Source organism: Protopterus annectens, chromosome 9.part0, assembly GCF_019279795.1.
Source record: "Protopterus annectens isolate FY-2018-M chromosome 9.part0, PAN1.0, whole genome shotgun sequence".
In the NCBI taxonomy this organism is placed as follows: domain Eukaryota; kingdom Metazoa; phylum Chordata; order Ceratodontiformes; family Protopteridae; genus Protopterus; species Protopterus annectens.
Genome location: NC_056743.1, coordinates 1,699,372,557 through 1,699,396,304, shown reverse-complemented (window position 1 = coordinate 1,699,396,304; position 23,748 = coordinate 1,699,372,557).

Genomic DNA, 23,748 nt, shown 5'->3' with positions numbered 1-23,748 from the left:
GACGAAGCACAAAAGGAGGGGAGTATCTATATTCATCAAAGATACCTACACCTCCAGGTTAGTGGCACGAAGCATCGGAAATCATCCATGTGCAACTAACAGCAGGCAAAACTGCCTTTCAGTTTGTAGCCTGCTACAGAACACCCTCCCTATTACAGGAACCCCACTTGGCATTCCTGAGAACACTGGAGAATATGAAGGTCTCTCCAAACACTATGTTATTGGGTGACTTCAACTACCCAAACATTGACTGGGAAAACTACTCAAGCCCAAACACCCTCACCCAATGGTTCCTTGAATTTATAAACTCTAATGCAATGGAACAACTGGTCACCACTCCCACAAGAGGGAACAACATATTGGACCTGGTCATCACCAACATGGGGACTCTATATTCCACACCAGAGGTAAACCCCTCATTGGTAAGATCAGACCATAAACAAATTTCCCTGGACATCCATATCCCATCCCCACCCCAGCCAAGGAAATCACTGTAAAGAATTTCTCAAAAGCCAACTTTGTACTTCTCAAGACTGAGGTGGAATCCTTCAAAGCCCTGGGCCAGAGGATAATACAGCCCAATCCAGAATCCTTTACAAATGCATTCTATGAGCACTTGCAGGAATGCATGGATTGTGCTATCCCATATAAAACCAAGACTCACTCCTCCAAAAACAGGAGACTGGTCTGGTGGACCCGGCTATAAATAAGCTATACAACAGAAGGAGGAAGCTACTACATGACAGAGCAAAATCCCAAAAGGGAAGGCATCTCTGATCAGTATTAGCAAGAAACTTCGATCCCTCATAAAATCATCAAAGGCCAGTTTCGAAAGAAAAATTTGCCCTAGACACTAAAGATAATCACAAGGCCTTCTTTAGTTATGTCAGGAACATGGGCGGAAACTCCCAGATATGCTCTGAACTGTTGCATAATGGTACAAAATATACCGAACCTACAGACATAGCCAACATCCTGGCAGACAGATTCAGCAGAAACTTCTCCCCCCTTCCCCCCCCGAAGGAGCAAATGCCTATCCCAACTGAATGTAACCTCCCTGACATCACAGATGCACAGGTAAAAGCTGCCCTCTCCAAAGCAAAAAATACAGCATCTATGGGACCGGACGGTGTCCCAGGCTGTGTCTTACATGAGCTCTAAGAAGAACTGAACCCTCACATTAAGTCACTGTTCAAACTTAGCCTTACTACAGGATATGTACCCAAAGAATGGCATACAGCTACAGTGGTCCCACTCCGCAAAGGTGGTGCCACAACGGACCTCAGAAACTGTCGCCCCATAAGCCTGACTAGTCTGGTTTGTAAAGCTATAGAGCGTATTATCATGGAACTCATAAACAAAGACATTGGGAGCCTCCAGACACTGGACCCTACCCAATTCGGCTTTGTTAAGTGCAGATCTTGCCTCTTAAACCTAGTTGATTTCTTTGAAACTGTTACCAAAGCCATAGATGAGGGCAAGGTAGTCCACACAGCCTACCTGGACCTCGCAAAAGCCTTCAACACAATACCCCACTCGTGCATCATAAATACCAGCTTAAATATCAACCCCTATATCACAAGATGGTTGCAAACTGGCTCAGAGATAGAACCCACATGGTCAGAATCGCAGGTGCTATGTCCGAATCCAAACCAGTTACAAGTGGCATCCCACAGGGCTCAGTTCTGGGACCTCTCTTATTCGGTATATACTTCTCTGAGGTTCAGGCTAACACGGAGGGATTATGGCTGACAAAATTCTCAGATGACTGCAAACTGGGGGCCATAATCGAATCTCCAGCTGACACAAGCTTCCTCCAAAAGGGTCTCACAGAGGCGGATGCTTGGTGCCAGAGCCACGGCCTCATGCTAAATGCTAAAAAGTGCATAGTCATCTCCTTTGGGAAAAACAAGGTGCCCACAAATTACCACATAGGTGGTAATCCATTAAGCATGGAAGAAGTAATTAGAGATTTGGGGACCAACATAGATAGTAATTTCTCCTTTGATAAGCACGTTGCCAAAGTGGTTAGAAAGACCTTCTATATAGCCCACCTTATCACGAAAGGGTTCGCATCTAGATCAAGAGAGGTCATTGTGCCCCTCTACTTGTCACTCATCAGGCCCATAATTGAATACAATGTCCCTTTTGGGATGTACCTTACCCGACACCTGCAGCAACTGGAGAGACCCCAAAAGTACCTCACCAAGAGGATCATGGGCTACAAACAGATGTCCTATGCAGCTCGACTAAAGAAACTCCAGCTCTACTCAGTTGCTTACCGCCTACTCAGAGGCAATCTATGCCTGGCGTACAAAGCCACATCAAACCCAGAATTAATGGACATGCTCCACATCAAAACATCCAAGTCCCTTAGAGCTACACGCTCCAGGGATCTAATCCTCAGCACAAAAATAAATAGGACATGCTGGAGGGACAGATTCATTTCCCAGAGGCTCCCCTCACTCTGGAATAGAATCCCAGTTCATGTTAGACATAGCCCCTCGCTGACTCTCTTCAAGCGAAATCTGGACGTGTGGATGGGAAATCGCAAATTCACCCCTGGGATCTCTTCTGTGTCCCTGCTAGACAGAGGCACAGTAAACTAATCTTAAAAGGTTACCTTCTGTGACCTACTTTACAAAGGCACAGTAGGCTAATCTAATAGGGAGGCAGAAGCCAAATACACTCTGGCTAGGCTTATAAATGCCCTAGGGCAGATAGCCTAGTATCTACTTATGAACCTATGAACCTATATATGTGTATCCTTGTGAACCTGTTGTTTAAAGGTAGCACAGTTCACTTATCTGATTACATTACTTGCAGACCAATGGCATTCTTATCGAATCGATCACTGCATTTATGTTTCCCCCCTTGTGTATCCTCCAAAATGTGGCATTCTCCACCACTTAACTTCTTAGCCATTCTCATTCTCTCATGTAAACTGTATCCCTTCCACCTGCTTATCACAGATTGTACTTCCTGAATAGCCATCTGCTGAGCACCTCCACCTGTATGATTGAACACTTGGAGCATAATCAGTAAAACCATAGTCTTCATCACCTCTATACGGCTCCCTATTGAAATGCCGGCACTCAAAATGTTGAGTGCTGAAAGGAAAAAAAAAAAAAAGACTGAAAACCTGTAGAAGAGTGAATCCTGAAAATTGTTCTTCTCCTTAAAACTTGTCATCACCACCATGCACCCCCTGCTGTGGGGAGCAAGCCCCCCAATTATGTATACCAACTCCAGTATTCTGAGATTGATATACCTTCAGAAAAGGGAATATTCTGAGAAATGGCATCTCGGACTTAATATATACAAATGCATTCTTCTGGCCATTCAGTCTCTACATTTTGGGATTCACACTAGCAGGTCCCAACATTTTGAATAGTTAACACTCTATAATCTCCCCAGAAAAAATACATTTCCTGACCACCTCTCTAGCATACTTACCATGTTGTCCTTTAATTCCCATCAATTCTGCTTTTTGAATTCCTTAAGTGTGGAAAACATTTCCAAGCTTAAGTATATGTTTTTCGCCCTCCATGTCAGTCCTGCTCCTGCCTTATTCGTTCAGTCTTAATCATCATCAACTTTACTGGATGATGTATGAAGTCTGCAAAGATGTCAAACAAACTTTTCAGCAGCCCCCACACACCCTCGTGAAGAACAATTCAACCATCTACAAGACAAACGCATTTAAACTGCTCTTTCCCATTGCCTCTGCAAATGATCAGTTAGTAACTCACTTTGAATTCTAACAACTTATTATAATAAGGAACAGCAGCAGCAACATCAAACATCAGTGCTGAGTTCCCTCTACTGCCATCCTGGTATCACCCATTGACTGCAATAATACTAAATGATTCACCAGACATTTATTCTCAGCAAGGACCTCTCCTTCCAACTACCTGACTTAACACTGGGAATAAATCCTATTACCTGACTATGTCAAATGGGTGTGGATATCCATTAACACTATCCCAGATTTCCCCCTACCCTTCCCCATCTGCCCTCTGCCCAAGCTGCAGAATTTAACATTTAACAGCAAATTCCAATAGTCCACCAATGATTTTGGAATTTAGGTACTTAGATAGTCCATAATATGACCTGAAGAGTGATGCAGAGAGGCAGGGCTGAGTGGAGGGTGGCTTCCTTCATTTGGGGTCCATAAGCTACAGTTGGGGTGATGATAATGTGCATAAGCAACTTTGAAAGTGCTTATAAAGAAAACACTGAATCTTAATGAAGGACTATAAAATGACAAGAAGTGTTGTGGGGTGTGAAGTACTTAAGGACGGTAACCTATAGGAAACTGACAATGCTCCAGTTCTGCTTTCTTCCATATTAGTTTGTTAATCTTATTTTCTATATTATACTTTATGTTTACGTTATCACGGGGCGGGGTTACTATTATTTAATTACTAAAGTACATGCTGATGGATTAAACAATTTGTAGTTGGAGGAGATCTAAGATAGTTTGGTAAGCAATGTGATTTGTAGGGCTGTTTATATTTGCAGACAAATTCTTGTTAGAAAATTGCAAGATCAGGTGATCTGAAGAGGACACTGAACTTCATTACTGAATGTTCTTTAGAGTTAAAGCACAGAGAAAGTGAACTAGAGGGGTCGTAAAATAACCAAAGTTGTCTTGATTTGACTTATGAGAATGCCATGTAATTATAGAGGTACTATATAGTGCATTTCTGTTTAGTATTAGCACTTTATTTACAACTACTGCAATATAAGGTGGACAGACCCATGACATGGAACTTCACTATGGTCTGAAAGTTATGGAATCAGTATGATTCTGGTCCTAGTATTAAGGGGAAAGATCATGTTGAGTGAGGTTAGGGAGCCATGATGTAAAGTTGTATGATATGTGTTTTAAGACACTGACACTTGTTTCTTGCTATTGTGTTATTCTGGTTATATGAAGGATAGTGGTAATGTTTGTGATATGGATACTTACTGAGCATTGTGCTCTACAGTATGGTAATGCATATAATACAACATGGGGTGGATAATGGTTGATCTGTTGATGTTTGGGTACTCTTGAGTTACTTAAACAATGTAAAAATAAACCACTTTGCCATATGTGGACAATGAGGTAAGAAATGGGGATAATATTGTTAGAATGTGGATGAGGCCAAGAGGAGTAAAATGGTAAATCATAACGCATCTGTGATAATGTACAAGTGTTGGTGGGTGTGAATAACATTATAGAAGTGCATGCAGTGTTAGGTGCTGGGTGTACAGGAGGAATGACAGAGAATAAGGGAATACAGAGAGGTATATTAGAAGAGAAGTCTATGTGGGAGATTGGGGAGGGTGGATGTAATGGAGACAGTAGCAGTGCAATGATTTGTTTTGTGAGGGAATATCCCAGAATGACAGGCCCGGACAGATAATGGACATAGGTAGTTAGTAAACATGCAGTCCAGGAGACCATTGAAGAGCCTAGCTCAGGTTCTCAGTTGTCCCAGTGCAATGTCTGGTTGACAGACTCTTACATTCCATAGTATGCAAATGAAGGCTGAGGGAGTCAAACCCTCTACCACAGGACTGAGCTTTTTAACCACTCATAGGCTTAATCCCATGTGCTAACTGCCAGATTGACACTTAATGGAATAAAAATATAAGAGGCCATATGTCCAATGGTAATCATGGGGCTTGTGGGAAAGACAGGTACATGTTTTCTCATATTGGTAGAGGGGAGAAGGACACTGGAGAGGGGGAGGGGTATGCGGGTCTCCACCAGTAGTTCCCTTGAGCAAAAAACCTCTACTGACCTGCAACAATACAGAGAACCCTGTGTCTTAACAAAAAATAAAGTCACTCTATTTAAACAAGATACTTTCAAAAGCCTCTAAACAATCCCCATTCCAGTCCTCAAAACTTTTGTGGCAATCAGTAAATAAACTACTGCATCCTGGTAGCCCTTCAACCCCAAATCCATACCCAAATTGCTCTCCCACCAATACAGCCTCCCTACATAGTAACTTCTTCATTAATTCCATTTGCAACTTAACAAAAATAGCACCACTACCCATCCCACTCCCCCCAGTCACCCACCCAACTCCTTTCTCTCCTAAACCCATCACTACATCTTATATCAAGTCACTTCTCTGCAAACTGAAGACATGCTCTGCGTCTGCTCCTACCTCCTCATTTCCTAAAGCTTGCTGCCATTGCCATTGCCTGTCCCATCTCCATCTTAATCAACAGGTCAGTTAAGGAAAGCACTGTTCCTAGTATCTGGACGAAATCCTTTGTCATACCCTTACACAAAGGCTGCAACTCGACTGACCCCTCTAATTTCAGACCTGTTGCCATTCTGTCTCCTCTCTCAGAAATTCTAGAAAAATGTATTCATAAACAGCTTGTCCACTACCTCTTGCAAGAAAACCTTCTTACTCCCACACAACATGGTTTCCGTCCAAAGCACAGTACATCCACTGCTCTTATATCTTTCACAAGTTATATTGCAATCTCCCGTGACAACAACAAACTAATCTCCTGCCTGTTTCTCAACCTCTCCAAAGTCTTCGACACTGTCTCTTACCATCTGGTTCTATCCAAACTTTCCACATTCAGTCTCTCAGACTATGTTCTCCCTTGGTTCTGTAGTTATCTCTAACAGACTGCAGGCTGTTAAATAGTAATCCAACCCCTCTCCTTTCCTACCTGTCCAAACTGGGGTACCTCAAGGCTCCATCCTCGGACCCCTATTATTCAATATCTTGACTAATGACCTGTACTTTTCCTGCCCACTGTCCTCTGTAATACAGTATGCCGACGATTCTACCATCATCCCCACCTCTGACAATGTTACTCTTCTGCACACCCTCACCCAAGATTCCCTCCATTCTGTTGAAAAATGGCTCAACTCCAACCAACTACTACTTAACCCAAAGAAAACCAAACTTCTACTATTTCTCCCTAAATATCTCCAACACCTTGAAGCTACCTTTACTGTGTCTTCCCTAAGTAACACAATCATCTCTGTAGAATCTTACACAAAACTATTAGGAGTTATTGTTGATGACCAGCTAAAACCGACCTCCATATAGTGCTCAATGTGTTAAAAAAAAACACATCAAAAACTAGGCATGTTATACAGGCATAATAAATTCCTTACTAATTCTCCTAAATTATCTCTTGCATAGGACTTTCTACTCCCAACCCTACTCTATGCTGCCCCCATCCTCACATTCATCCAAGCTAACCTTCTATCTAACTGGAAATTACCTATAACAAAATTGCAAGATTTGCCACAAACCAGCCCTACCACTCTCACCACTGCCTAGCCTTGAAAAGTCTGCAATGGCTGCAACTCCATCATCAAATCCTATTACCCCAACTTCTCATGGCCCATTTCATAATTCATGATCCCACCACCTGCTCATCTCTATCCAACCTTATCCCGCCTTACACTCCCACCCACACTCTCTTCGCAGTTCCCAACACCTTCTTCTACAAGTGTATAAACCCCATAAAAACATTGGTAAACTCTTCTACAGCTACTCTGTGGCAAACGCTTGGAATAAGCTCCCTCTCAGTATTAGACAAATCTCTAACCAAATCTTCAAAACTATACTTAAAGATATCCACCATTCAACTTGGACTTGCTCTTGTAATGATCCTGCATAGTGTCTACCCCTATGCTGCCAATATTATGGTACTAACATCTTGTATATTTGTCCCAGTCTCACTGTATGCAGCTTTCACCCCTATGATACTGAACTTACATACTTGTTTCTCATCTGCTGCACATCTTACACCTACACATACCACTAATGGTATTTTTCCTAATTATGTATATTGCAGTTCTACTAGCATGTTGGCCCTAGTCACTATTATACACATTGTAAATTGTATTTTTTCTTACGCTATATTGTCAAGTGTACTCCTTGCTATGTACAAACCTGTGTACAGTGACTATTCGTTTCTATTTTTTGATTGTATATCTCCAATATGCATGTATCTTAGCCTATATATAATCCTACATACAATGTTTAATTACTATTACTGTTAAGGAGCTTTTCTCCTCAGGTCTCCAATGAAAAGGAGCTACTGGCCCATTCGGACTCACCTGGTTAACAAATGTCAAATAAATAGTAATAAATAATTAATAACGGAGATTGAAGACTGTAGGTTCCGGGCCCAAAACTGTAAGGTAAATGGTACTGTCCAAAAGCAGAAGGTAGATTGAGAGATGTATGTCTGCAAAAAAGCCATTAACCAGTGAGAGGCTGTAGAGTTTAGTATTCAGACTTGTCTTGTTTAGCATATCCGTGTAAATTGTCATAGTGCCCTGGGGCCTATGAAAAGCATGCTTGTTGATAATATCAGGATTACTGTGGAGGTCACTAATGTAGGGGCTACACTCAGACTTGATGCATTGTGCAGGGTAGTAAACAGAAACCAGCTATGATTTAATGCAAAACAAGTGCAAATCTTTACACTTCAATGGGGGAGGATGTGGGGAAACATAAATGCATGGAGAGGACCTCCTATAAAGAACAGAGGCAGCAATAAATTTGCGAGTCGTAGTAACATATAAAGTGAATCATGCAATACACAGATGTTTACTGAAGAGATCACGTCTTTGTCAATATTTATTTGTAGATATTTCCATTCTATGTGCCGTATCTGTTGTAATAAAGTTTGGGGTGGAAAACTACATCCAGATGGATTAGACTTTCTCTTATCTAAAAATTACCTCATGTGCCTTTCAATCAACTCCTGACTGCATTTAGTAGAAGTGTAAGAATATTTATTAATTGTATAATATCTTCGCAACTAATCGTATTTAGTGTTATCTTTTATAGTGCTTGATACCTGCAGAATGACAGCAGTGACAAACTAATTCTTACAATGACAGTATGACGGTTTAGTGTTTAAGGTTTCTTTGTCATAGATCCAGTGTCTGGAGTTTAATCTTGATGTGATTACCTTCTCACTTAAATCTGCACTGATATTTGTGTGTGCTTCTGTTTTTCCCCATCTCTCAAAACATGCTGTTTATTGTCTACTGTAAATGACTCATATCTATTGAATTGTAGTTTCATATGTGGTTAAATGTGTCCATGAATTATCTCTTCACTTCTCTATAAACAAGCAAATAATATTAAAGGAATATTGCATTGTAGTGACAGGTCATTCAGAATCTGTTAAAACTTAATTTGCTTTGTATTGCTGTGAGGCCGAGAGTCTAGGACTTCCATCTTTGAAATACATTTTGCTATAGCAGTTGCCTCAGGATATGCATTTCTTGTATTTAGATTTATGTTCAGCTGTCTGTGGAGCTGTGAACTGTCTTTTAGCAACTAAAATGTGATGGCTTCCAACAGAAGGATGTATCACTGATGGAAAGGAGAGAACAGGACTGATTGTTCAAGGACTTACTGCAGAAAGAACTGAAAGTGAACTTGCAGATGATGTTTTGTGATGAAGTATGTGTGATCTGCCTTGACTTTGTCTGTCTTTGCTCTGTTTCTTTTTGAACATAATACGGTACATGAGGCACTAAGGTTGACAGCTCTCTGAGTGCTGCTTGTTAATGCTGAGATACTCAAGTCACCTTTTTCTGCTTCCTCAGTGAGAAATATTAGGCTGTAAATAACTCAGTAGAGACTTTTAAGCTGCAAGTAGTCTGTCTAAACTTGCAGCAAGTTGTAGCCAGATATTTAGGTAAGATAATCCCTTTACCCCTTATAGACTCTCATTTGCTGCAACTATGGAGCTGAGGCAAGACCATATGGGAAGGCCCAGAATTGATAATGACTTGGTCCTAACAGAAAGTGTAGAAACTTCCTGGGCTCCTTGATAATCTTAAATGTGTAGTCTGGCATCCTGGAGGGCAAAATGGTCCAAACAGCACATGCAGTCACTTCCTTCACTGGGTGCTGACTTGTCAGAACATGGACTAAACTCTTGGCTAGGCTTAATAGGGCCTCAGGGCCAATAGCCTAGTAACTTCCTATGATCTTTGCAGACAAGGAAAAATGGACCGCAGTGGGGCCATCCTGAAAGATTGTTTGGGATAAACGTGTTTGGGCCACTTAAATCCAAACTTTTCTGAGGTCATTGACTTTTCTGGAACTCTCTTCTGGTACTAAAAAGAATATAGAACTATAACTGCATCTTTTCTAGTCAGGTAGGACCTCTTGGGGGTCTCTTTTCATGAAATCATTTACAACTTCTTTTCCTGCAACACTCTTTTGATGCGGGTAGGGCATCCTGCAATAAAGCACAGTAGTAGGCACAGGAGGGTGTGGAAGGAAAGTGAGTAGCCTTTGGTGTTTATAAATTACTGTCAGAATCCACTTGTCATGCAAGGTGTCCAACCATGCATCCAGATGTAGAGACAGACAAACACTGATTGCCTCCATAATGAAACAGTCAGGCAAGGCTTCAAGGACTAGACTGCTAACCACCTGAATTAATAGATTTGCAGAACATTTGCTGTTCCTCATTGTTCCTGCCTCTATGCTGACATCAATTTCTGAGGTTTTTGTGTCTTGCTTGTTCCCACCTGATATCTGGCTATTTTGCTGCTGTTGACTGTACCTGTATCAAACATTACTCCAGAGTCGATCAGGAGGATGGACATCAGAACTTTGTGGAGAAGTGCCTTTTTTAAGGACAGCAATAGCAACAGTCTCACTTGGAAGTTTCAGTTCAGCAAGTTCAGTTATCAGGAAATGACAGGAATCTCTCTGGCCACCTAAGAGCAGGTGCCACAACATCAGATTCTTCCCCTTTGGCCCTGATCACATTAAGTACCATTTCATGCACATGAAGCTAACTCCCCAAGGAGGATGGCAGCATGGAGGAGGTCTGAAAGGCTTCTTGTAGGACCTTCTATGGAGAGGATATGGGGTCTATAGGCCATCCTCATCCATCATTTCTAGAACCTTCCCTAACTTTTGGCTATCTGGGGAGTATGGTAGGTATTCAACACATTGCCCATTATCTGTATGCAGACAGGGGGACTTGAGCAGGGAATCGAGGTTCTTTATCTTGCAACCTTATTTCTTACCTATCATTGGAGGAGGTAGGACCAAGCTTGGAAGAGATGCCAGCACCAGTTCATATGTGTATCTGTCATATCCTGCAAGAGCCCTTTAGTTTTTTTCTATCCTGAGGTGGAAAATGATGGATGGCTAAAGGATCAGATACAGTTACAGGTGCCAAGGGTGGCAAATGGAGAACTGTATCACTGATACAGCAAACAGACTCCAACTGCCTGAGGTCACATCCACTGAGGGAGATGCAAAGAAGATTGTTACACAGCCCATCGCTAATGGCTCTACCCATAACAGTTCAACTCCAACAACAGAACTAATGTAACCTTCAAGCCCAAGTCTGACTGAGTACCTCAAGGCCAAGGGCAGTGCATCCAGTCCAGACGGGATCAGCAATGGCTCAGACAAGGCTGGCACTGAGACTGAGTTCAGACTGATGACTGTGAGCTGTGGGGTAAGAGAAACACAAGAAACCAAAAGCACAGGAGCAGCTGATACATTTGCCATAGTTGGTTTGGAAGGATTTGACCCCCAAACACTGTGGCCACTAAAAGGACATCACATCTGACACTGACATTTCTGACAAAGTCAGTTCATGAAAGTTCAAGTTCAGCATCATTACAATTTGCACCAAAACGAGGGCCGTGAGAGCAAACAGGATGAAAAGAAGAAATGGAAGAAGCACCCCCTCCACCCAATAACAAAAAGGGAAAAGGTACAAAACAATTCCTGATAAACCGTCATGGCATAATTATTGTCATTTCTGGAAGGTTTGAAGGATCTTTTAAATAATCATCTGCATAGAAAATTCTGTCTGAACCCCAAGTCTGAGACAGATGAAACACTTCTCTGTCTGACTGATTTGACAACAGTAATTGGCAGCTCTGATACCCCAGAAGGGAAGAGACTAATGGTAGTAAAGGAATCCTCTATTCCAGGCTTCGTTTGAACAGAAGCAGGAGAACAATCTCTAGTAGTATTGCCTCCATTACCTTTATGTTTCTTTCTTGTCTACCTATCTTTCTCATGATCCCCATCTGCCTCTTTGCATTTTGTTAAAGTCAGAGATTCTGCAGAAGTCCTTGGGACAGAAGAGGTCAACCTCAAGACAACAGTCTGAAGATGAGGGCCCTTTGGATGTGGACATAGAGCTAGCTTTTAAACTGTGTAATATCAACTTGTTTTTAATACCCTTAAAAGTCTGCATTTTTAAATGATTCTGAGTTATCATATATAACACTGAAATGTTCTTCCTTCATGCAGAACGCTGCAGTCCGGCAGGCCAATAGCACGGGCCGCCCCTGCTGAAATGTTCTTCCTTCATGCAGAACACACAGCACGTGTCTATCCTTTGTCAGAAACATTTGGCTGCATTTACATTTTTTAATTGTTCAACTTTCCAATACTAATGAGCGCAATAAAATACACACCAACAAGGAGAATAATTAGAAACAAACATCAAACAGAAATTCTGCAGTTTTAATCAAGCCTAGTGTGAAGAGAATCCATAAGCTTAATAAGTGGGAAAACCAAAACAGCTTCAACATTCTAAGAGTTTCAAATGTTTTTTTTTTCATTTTTACAACACATATTTATGTAGAAAAATTACAAACTGTAGAACTAAACCAGTGAAATGTTTAGATGAATTGACAAAAGAAACACCAAGACCTATGGAGGGGTAGACAAGAAGTAAAACTGCTTAAAAATACAAACATTAGAAATCTTCAACTTGTTAAGTCATTCAAGAGCAATGATAGACTAATGACTTGAAGTATGAATTTAAAAATTCAATTTTTTTATGTAAATGCAACTTTTAAAATAATCTAGGAAACCTGTGGTCATTTCTCTGATGCAAGTTTTTTTAAGTGGCAAATGAGATCTGAGGAGGTAGCATGGTGGCAAAGCACTGTGGGTAAAATGAAGGGGCTAGTAAACTGTGAATGCTTTAGATGCTAACTGACTGAAAACCTGCACTTTCTGTTCTGGTGGGTGATGAGGATGGACCTGCTCATACCAAATCAAAACTCGACACAAGTATGTAAGAAACAAAAAAAATTAGAATAAAATACAACAAAATTAAATGATAATAATTATGAAATAAAATACAATCTAATAAACTAAACATAAAATCAAATTCAGTAATGAGCTACAGCAACACAGTCAAGCAAATTGCAGAAGCTGAAAAATCAAAAATTACAACAGCATCATAAAAGATGGTTCTAGTGTGAAACATCAAATAACAAAACCGTGAGGATCAGAAATGCCAAAAAGTAATACCTGAAACATAGAAGGTGTCAGGCTCCCCTGCATACCCTGATGTGGAGAGGGCTTACCCCTTTGCTTATATATATATATATATATATATATATATATATATATATATATAAATTTCATTGCCACATGAACTCAAACAAGCTGGAAAACTTCTTAAAGGAGGTAATCACCACTGGTATTCACTTAGAAATTGCATTGTCAGTGATTTCCTATGGAAAACAGCAATGACCATCATATTTCTTGGGGTATTGTGCTTTGCACTACTGACACTTGTGGAATTCCATCTGTGCTCCCTGTAGATACACAATTAAAGACTGCTCCCAACATGAAGACTCTTCAAATGATGCCACAATGGCTAAGTAAAATAAATTATATTTATCAGCTGAAAACTCATTCTGAAACTTGCTAAATGCCAGTGTTATGCCCCTGACCACATTACCTAAGCACGCCATAGTCTCTCGATAAAAGTGCTCTTAGTCTCTAGATCCCTTTATGTGTAAACCACTAATCCCACCAGTAATAAATGACACGAAAGTACTGTTATATAATCCTCACATTTATGCTTTGCAGATACTCAGCAGAATACAATGAGCATTGCATTTATTTATTTATTTCCAATTTGATGACTGGGGAAGTCCACTGGGCCAAGCAGAGCCCATTTTCAATGGAGACTCAGGGAGAAAAGGTCCAAAAGCAGTTAACAGAATATAACACAAGTATGGAATACACAGTATACAAAAGCATAAATATACAATGTAAAATGCAAATACAAAATTAGGGACTATATGTTTAAAAAACACATTAAAATATAGATAAAGTCAAAAGTAATACAGATGATATAATTAAAAGTAGTGTTTGTTCTAACAATAATGCTAGTGATCAGAGGTGATAGTAGATGAGAGTGAAGGGAGGTTTGAAAAAGACGACAGTGTAATTTAGGAGGCAAGGGAGCAGGAACAGTCCCAGTTTGAGGTAAGGCAGGAATGGAGGAGAGGGTAGTAGGGGAGAGAATTCAATAGTTTAGCTAAGGAGTGTGATAGAAGTAATTGGCCAGGTGGGCAAAGAGGTTTACAGATTTTAAGGAGGTTTTGGTTTTCAGATCTAAGAGTATGACTGTGGAGGTAATGGGTTAAGATAGATAAAAGAGAGGGGCAGATGAAGAGTTGGAATATGTGTTTGTGAGCAGTGGTGAGTTGTATGAATTTCAGGAAATTAGGAAGCTCAAACCAGTTTAGGGAGTGACGGGAATGGCAGCGATGGGTAGAGTATTTGGACCCTGTAGCAGATTTACAGACTTTTTTATAGCAGGATTCCAGGCTAAGCTGGAGATGAGTAAGTAGAGGGGCACCATAAATAAGAGAAGGGAGCAGGTAGGAGGAGGCTAGAGTACATCTGGTAGAAGCAGTTAGATAGCAATTTTGTCTGTACAGAAGAGCTAGTTTGTGGTGTTTTTTTTTTATATCAGTTTGGATGTGGATATCGAATTTTAAATATTCATCAGTTGTGACTCAGAGTAGTTTGGTGTGAGGTACAGTACTGATCAGAGTGTTATGGTGGCTTTTTATTTTAAAGGAGCTGTTGCCTCTGGGGAAATTTCTCAACGGAAACAATATCGTGATTTTTGTTTTGTTTGCATTGAGAATGAGATGGTTGTTTAGCATCCAAGTTTCGGTATTGGAGAAGGCTGTTTGGGTTTTTTTAAAGGAGTTCGGAGGGAGAGTGTTCTGTACAGATGATTGTGGAATTATCAGCATACTGGATCAGTGTAGCATTATCTATGGATTTGTGAATGTTATTAATGAAAATATTGAAAAGTACGTGGCAGGGAATAGATGTTTGGGGGACACCAGAGGGATTGTTGAGAAAGGTGAAGTGGAATTTTTCCATTAAACAGCTTGTTGTCTATTAGGGAGATAGCTTGTAAACCAGGCTATGGAGGAAGGAGAGAAACTGAGGAAAGAAATTTGAGATAAGAGTAAAGGATGTGAGACAGTGTCGAAGGCTTTTGAGAGATCTAAGTGAAGGGTGGATACAATTTTCCCAGAGTCAAAAGCACAATTAATGGTGTCAAGGAAGGACAGAAGAGCTGTGGTATTGCTGTGGCCAGACCTGAAACCATGTTGTGTTGGGGTAAGAAGATTATTGTGTGTTAGGTATGGCAAGAGTTGGTGATGGTTGCACTTTTTGAGGATTTTAGAAAGAGGTGAGAGAATAGCTATAGGATGGAAGTTAGTAGTGTCTGTGTTATTGCTGCCTTTGTGGAGACGGGTGACAAAAGCTTTCTTCCAGAGTGAGGGGACACAGGCTTCTTGGATGTATCTGTTGATAAGAATGGAAACGGGGAGGGCAATGCTGTCTGCAGTTATCTTAAGGAAGGGGGAGGCAGATTATCAGAAGCGTACAACCACCACTAGTACTGTTAGCCAACAGGGTGCTGGTGGAAGTTGGGCTACTGTTGGCCGAAGGAGAAGAAGAGGGGGAAGGCATGACCAAAAGCAGAAAGAGAGGAGGAAGGTTAGGAGTGTAGCAGTGCGGGTAGGAACTTTGAATGTTGGCAGTATAACTGGTATAGGGAGAGAGCTAGCTGATATGATGGACAGAAGGAAGGTTGGTATATTGTGTGTGCAAGATACCAGATGGAAGGGGAGTAAGGCAGGTGTATAGGAGGTGGGTTCAAATTGTTCTATCATGGTGTGAATGGGAGGAGAAATGGGGTAGGGTTATCCTGAAGGAACAGTATGCTAAGAGTGTTTTGGAGGTAAAAAGAGTGTTGAATAGTGTGATGTTTATGAAGCTGGAAATTGATGGTGTGATGAAGAATGTTATTAGTGCATATGCTCCACAAGTTGAGTGTGCGATAGATGAGAAAGAACATTTTTGGAGTGAGTTGGATGAAGTGGTGGTGAGTGTACCCAAGGGTGAGAGACTGCTGATTGGAGCAGATTTCAATGGGCATGTTGATGAATGGAAGAGAGGGGATGAGGAAGTGATGGGCAGGTATGGTGTTAAGGAGAGGAATGCAGAAGGTCAGATGGTAGTGGATTTTGTGAAAAGGATGGACATGGCTGTGGTGAATACATATTTTAAGAGGGGGGAGGAGCATAGGGTGATGTACAAGAGTGGAGGAAGATGCACAAAGGTGGATTATATCCTATGCAGGAGGACCAGTCTGAAGGAGATTGGAGACTGTAAAGTGGTGACAGGGGAAAGTGTAGTTAGGCAGCATTGAATGATGGTCTGCAGGATGATGGTGGTGATCAAGAAGAGGAGGACAAGTGTGAGAGCAGTGCCAAGGATCAAATGGTGGAAGCAGAAATAGGGTGATTGTGAGGTGGAGTTCAGGGAAGAGTTAAAACAGGCACTGAGGGGCAGTAAAGAGTTATCAATTCATAGGTTCATAGGTTCATAGGTTCATACTAGGCTATCTGCCCGAGGGCATTTACAAGCCTAGTCCATCGTTTTGTGGCTTACGCCACCCCTTTAGTATGGGGAACTATACCCATTATTTTGCTGTGCCTCTGTCGAGCAGTGACACTGAGGTAATCCCTGGGGTATATCTGCGATCTCCCATCCATTGGTCAAGATTTCTCTTGAACAAGGCCAGCGAGGTGCTCTGCCTCACATGTACCGGGATTCTGTTCCACAGCATAGGAGTCTTTGGGTGATGAATCTATCCCTCCAGCACGCCCTATTAATAGCCGTGTCGAGGTTTAAGTCTCACGCCCTTGTGGCTCAGATGGAGCTAGATTTTTTGAGGTGAAGCATATACATCAAATCTGGGTTTGACATGGCCTTGTATGTTAGGCAAAGGTCACCTCTGAGCAAGCGGTGGCGACTGAATAGAGCTGGAGTTCTTTCAGTCGGGCAGCATAGGATAGATTTTGAGACCCTTTATCCTTTTGCTGAGGGACCTTTGTGGCCTCTCCAGCTGTACCAAGTGTCCGGTCAGATACACTCCACACGGGGCCTTGTACTCAATCATTGGTCTGATGAGTGATGAGTAAAGGAGACTATAACCTCCCTTGATCTAGATGAGAATCCCTTCATGATAAGGTGGGCAATGTAGAAGGTCTTCCTAACTACTTTAGCTACATGGGTGTCGAATGACAGACTACTATCAACCTGGGTCCCCAGGTCCCTGATAACTTCTTCTGTGCTCAGTGGATTGCCTCCTAATTGGTAGCTAGGGGTAACCTTGTTTTTCCCGAAGGGTATGACTATGCATTTTTTGGCATTTAACTTTAGGCCGTGGCTCTGGCACCAGTTATCCGCTTCTGTGAGACCCTTCTGAAGGATATCTGTGTCAGATGTGTTTTCTACTATGGCCCAGTTTGCAGTCATCTGCAAACTTTGTCAGCCATAACCCTCCTGTGTTTGCTTGTACTTCAGAAAAGTAGATGCCAAACAAGAGTGGGCCCAGGACTGAGCCCTGTGGGACACCACTTGTGACAGGCTTTGAGTCTGACATGGCGCCAGCAACTCTGACCCTGTGGGTTCTGTCACTCAGCCAGTTTGCAACCCATCTTGTGATGTATGGGTTAACATTTAAGCTGATGAGTTTTTCAATGATACCCGAGTGGGGTATTGTATCGAAGGCCTTAGCCAGATCGAGGTAGGCTGTATGGACTGCCTTTCCTTCATCAATGGCTTTGGTGACTGTTTCAAAAGTCAACCAAGTTTAAAAGGCATGATCTGCCTTTGACAAAGCCAAACTGGGTTGGATCCAAAGTCTGCAAATTCCCTATGTCTTTATTTATGAGGTCCATTATGATCCTCTCCATGGCTTTGCAGATAAGGCTTGTCAAGCTAATGGGCGGTAATTACCAGGGTCGGTGGAGGCACCGCCTTTGTGAAGTGGGACCACAGTTGCAGTGCGCCACTCCTGGGTGCGTATCCAGAGGTAAGACTTTGATTAAACAGCTGTCCTAGCTGTGGGTTTAATTCCTCATTGAGTTCGTGGAGCACACAGCCGGGGACACCATCAGGTCCCATGGATGCTGTGTTTTTGCTTTGGAGAGAGCAGTTCTCACTTGGGCGCTGGAGATGTTTGGGGGCTGCAATCATTTGGTATAGATATCTCTCCTTTTGGGGGAGGGAGAAGTTTGCACTGAACCTGTCAGCCAGTATGTTGGCAATGTCTGTAGGATCAGTAATCTTCACATCATTTTGAACTAGTTCTGAGCATATCTGGGAGTTTCCTCCTAGGTTTCTAACATAGCTAAAGAAGGCCTTATGATTGTCTTTGAGTCTTTAGCTATTTTTCTCTCGAAATTTGCTTTGGATGATTTTATGAGAGCTCTTAGTTTTTACTTATAGTGATCAAGGGTGTCTTACCTTTTAAGGATTTTGCTCTATCTTGTAGTAGCTTCCTCCTTTTGTTGTAGAGTTTGTTTATGGCTGGGGTCCACCAGACTGGACGCTTGCCTTTGGTACAAAGAGTCTTTGTTTTGCTTGGGATTGCCTTATCCATGCAGTCCTGCAGGTGCTGGTAGAAGGCATTTGTAAGTGATTCAGCGGCTTGAGTACTGTTTTCCCGGCTCGGGGCCTTAAAGGAGACCACACTAGTCTTTAGAAGTGTGAAGTCGGCTTTTGGGAAGTTCTTTACTGTGGTCTTTTTATTTCAGGTGGGGTGGGATGAGGACCTCCAGCGAGATTAGTTTGTGATCTGATCTCACCAGTGAGGGGTATACTTCCGGTGTTGAACATTGTGCTCCCATGTTCGTGATGATGAGATCGAGTATGTTATCTCCTCTTGTGGAATGGTGACTAGTTGTTCCATGGCATTTGAGTTTATGAATTCCAGGAACTTTTGGGCTAGGGTGTTTGGGCTTGAGTAGTGTTCCCAGTCTATATTTGGGTAATTGAAGTCACCTAGTATGATGGTGTTTGGTGATACATTTATCCCTCTAGTGTTTTCAGGAAGGCCATGTGAGGTTCCTGAGTTTGTGAGGGTGGCCTGTAACATGCTACTATTTGCAGAGCAGTCTTGCCTACGGTTAATTGCACCTGGATGGTCTCCGATGCATCATGCGTTGCCACCAGTCTTGAGGTGTGGGTGTCCTTGATGAATATGGATACCCTCCTTTCTTGGTATTTTCCTGATTTTGGGGCGGAACGCATGATATGAGGTAAAACCTGATAGCTGGGGTGCTCTCAGGAGCCTTGAACCAGGTTTCTGTCACAGCACAGACATCGATGTTCTCCATACTGAGAAGGGCCTCAGCGTGCATTTTGAGATTTAGACTTCTGGCATTGAGCAGCATTACCCTTAGTTTATTTCCTTTTTGTGTTCTAGGGTGGTAGGTTTAGAATTTGAGCCTTGCCTAAAAAGGCACTATGGGGTGGCAAGAACCTTTGCCAATATCCGAATCCCAGGGTGACAGGTGCAAGCCGTGGCGTGGCTTGTCCAGCATGTCATCCCAGGCAGACAGATACTGGATCCCCTTTGAATGACACCAGTGTTTAAGCCAATTGTTAAAGCTGATCATCTTATCTCTGTATTGTGGCATCATTCTTGGTGAAGGTAGGATACTGCTCAAGGTCAGGGTCATACCTGCCTGGGCTACATAATCAGAGAGCTCCTCAATGTCTCTTTTCATGTAGTCCAAGGAGGTACGTCTCAGGTCGTTTACACCAGCGTGGACAATGACTGAGTCATATTTGTACCTGCTGTTGAGAGACCTGAGTGCTTGCGTTATGTGGCGAATTCTAGCGCCCGACAGACAGCTTACTGTGACCTTCTCCTTACTCAGTCTGGTGAGCGGGACATCAGTGTGTCTGACTATGGAGTCACCAATGACTAGTGTGTCTGGCATTGTGTTTGGCCTTAAGGGCTGTGACTGTTTGACACTCTGACTGTGAGGTCTATGTGTTGCAGGTGTTGTGTTCTGAGGTGGTGGTTTTTTGGGTGTCTGCTTTGGTGGCCTCTGCTGTTTTGGTAGATTTTTGATCAGAGCCTCCGAGTATGTCTTTGTGTGTTTATGTGTATGATTTGAGGTTGTAATGGTACTATGTGAGACTGGGTCTATAGTGTGTGTGGTAACCTTCCCCTCCTGACTGGTCTTGCCAGTCCTATGTTGAGAGAGCTCAGCCTCCAGTTTGGCCGTATAGTTGCATCTCTCGCATGTATTTGTGTTTTGTGGGAGGAGGAGAGGGTTGTCTGTGTACATGAGGCAATTGTAACATTGCCTCAATATTCCCAGGTTCACCAGCTGAGCAGGAGATGACACTAGCAACTGATCCCTCGACATGCTAGAAGGATAGACAAAAACTTTAAAAAGATTCCGGGATGTGGGTGACCGAGAAGTGGGGGTTGCCTTTTGGGGTGCTATCTATAAGAGTGCCGTATCAAGGTAATAAGTACTGTAGGAGCAAGTGCTAGGTTTAACAGATAGAGAATAGTCTACTTAGAGTCAAGTAGAGATGATCTTTTAGTTATAGGATACGCTGATTAGATGAGTAGTATAGGTCGAGGAAGGTAGTTTCAAGGGAAAATTTGAAGAGTGGACTTTAGGTAGCCCGAATAGTTTAAACCTGCTTAACCGGCGCTGCCCTAGTGTGCAACAGTGGCAACTCCTTCATCCTTCATTAAATCAAGGCTTTGGCTAAAACGTCTTTATAGCAGGGGCTGGAAAAGACAGGAAATGACCCAAAATGGCCAATAAACTACAAGTTACTGCCTTAAACCACTCCTCTGAGGACAAACAGGCAGTTCAGTACTCCCTACTCCCACTAGTGAGTAAAGAAACTACCCCTTGACCAAACAAGGAAAATGGAGAAAACAGGAACCAAGACAAAGCCCAGGGATCAGCAAAATCTGGTCTCTGGAACACTAGTTTAGGAAAGTATGGAAAGCAAGGATATTAGCTGGGAATAGCAGATATGGTAAGGGAGACAGCTAGAAAGGTGCTTGGTGTGACATCTAGACAGAGGAAGGAGAACAAGGAGACCTGGTGGTGGAATGAGGAAGTACAGGAGGGTATACAGAAGAAGAGGCTGGTGAAGAAGTGGGATTGTCAGAGAGATGAAGAAAGTAGACAGGAGTATAAGGAGATGAGGAGCATGGCAAAGAGAGAGGTGGTGAAGGCTAAGGATAAGGCATATGGAGAGTTGTATGAAAGGTTGGACACTAAAGAGAGAGAAAAGGACCTGTACTGATTGGCTAGACAGAGGGACTGAGCTGGGAAAGATGTGCAGCAGGTAAGGGTGATAAAGGACAGTGAGGGAAATGTACTCACAAGCGAGGAGAGTGTTTTGAGCAGATGGAAAGAGTACTTTGAGGGGCTGATGAATGAAGAGAATGAGAGAGAGAGAAGGTTGGATGATGTGGGGATAGTGAATCAGGAGGTTGGAAGGGTGGCCTAATGGTTAAGGTGTTTGCCTTACAAACACAAGGTGCAGGGTTTGAGTCTCACAAGGGATAATTGGCTAGGCTTAAAATGGCTCACAAGGGCAGTTAGCTTAGTACTAATCTATGAACTTATGAACCTATGAAACAGGTTAGCAAGGAGGAAGTATGGACAGCTATGAAGAGGATGAAGAATAGAAAAGCTGTTGGTCCAGATGACACACCAGTGGAAGCATGGAGGTGCTTAGGAGAAATGGCAGTGGAGTTTTTAACCAGATTGTTTAATGAAATCTTGGAAAGTCAGAGGATGCCTGAGGAGTGGCGAACATTTGTTTTGGTACCTATTTTTAAGAATAAGGGTGATGTGCAGAGTTGTAGTAACTACAGAGGGTTAAAACTGATCAGTCACAGCTTGACGTTATGGGAAATAGTAGTGGAAGCTAGGTTAAGAAGGGAGGTGATGATTAGCGATCAGCAGTATGGTTTCATGCTGGGAAAGAGCACTACAGATGTGATGTTTGCTCTGAGAGTGTTGATGGAGAAATATAGAGAAGGTCAGAAAGAGTTGCATTGTGTCTTTGTGGACTTGGAGAAAGCATATGATAGTGTGCCTAGAGAGGAGTTGTGGTATTGTATGAGAAAGTCATGAGTGGCAGAGAAGTATGTAAGAGTGGTACAGGATATGTACGAGGGTAGTATGACAGTGGTGAAGTCTGCAGTGATAGATCCGTTTAAGGTGGAGGTGGGATTACATCAAGGATCAGCTCTGAGCCCTTTCTTATTTGCAATGATGATGGACAGGTTGACAGATGAGATCAGACAGGAGGCCCCATGGACTATGATGTTTGCAGATGATATTGTGATCTGTAGTAAGAGTAGGAACCAGGTTGAGGAGACCCTGGAGAGGTGGAGATATGCTCTAGAGAGGAGAGGAATGAAGGTCAGTAGGACAAAATATGTGTGTGTGAATGAGAGGGAGGACAGAGAAATGGTGAGGATGCAAGAGTAGAGATGGCAAAGTTGGATGTGTTTAAGTACTTGGGATCAACAGTTCAGAGTAATGGTGAGTGTGGAAGAGAGGTGAAGAAGAGAGTACAGGCAGGGTGGAATGGGTGGATAAGAGTGTCAGGAGTCATTTGTGACAGACGGGTACCAGTAAGAGTGAAAGGGAAGGTCTACAAGAGGGTAGTGAGACCAGCTATGTTGTATGGGTTGGAAACAGTGGTACTGACAAAAAGGCAGGAGTCAGAGCTGGAAGTGGCTGAGTTAAAGATGTTAAGATTTGCGCTGGGTGTGACAAGGATGGACAGGATTAGGAATCAGTATATTAGAGGGTCAGCTCAGGTTAGACTGTTTGCAAACAAAGTCAGAGATGCGAGATTGCATTGGTTTGGACATGTGCTGAGGAGGGATGATGGGTATATTGGGAAAAGAATGCTAGGGATGGAGCTGCAAGGTAAGAGGAAAAGAGGAAGGCCTAAGATAAGGTTTATGGATGTGGTGAGAGAGGACATGCAGGTGGTTGGTGTGACAGATCAATATGTAGAGGACAGGAAGAAATGGAAACAGATGATCCGCTGTGCCGACCCCTAACAGGAAAAGCTGAAAGATAAGAAGAAGAAGGAGCAAGGCTTTAGTTTAAGGAGGTTTTTTTATGCTGCTGGTGGGATAGGTTTAAGACTGAAGGGTGCAGTGTTAGAGGGAAATGCACTGGATGGGGGACTATGACAGGGAGAGAAGATGAGAAATTTTGAGGTTAGTTTGGCTATGCGTTCAACAGAAAAGCTGTTGAAATAATATGCAATTTCACGGTCTGGGGAATTTGGGTTAGGGCATGGATTGTCTTTTCTACCAGGGTTTAGAAGGGGGGATGCAATTCCAAAACATTTTGGGGTTAGAATTATGTTCTGATTGGAGTTTGAGTAATAAGTCTTATGATCTTTAGTTATTATTTTTTTCACTGAGTTGTGCAGTTGTTTGAATTCGATTAGAGAGTTTGCTAACTTGTTGTTTGGTAATGCTTCCAACATTTGTCTCTGAGGTGCATTAGTTTTCTAGTTTCTTTAGATAGCCATGGATTGGTTTTGGCTT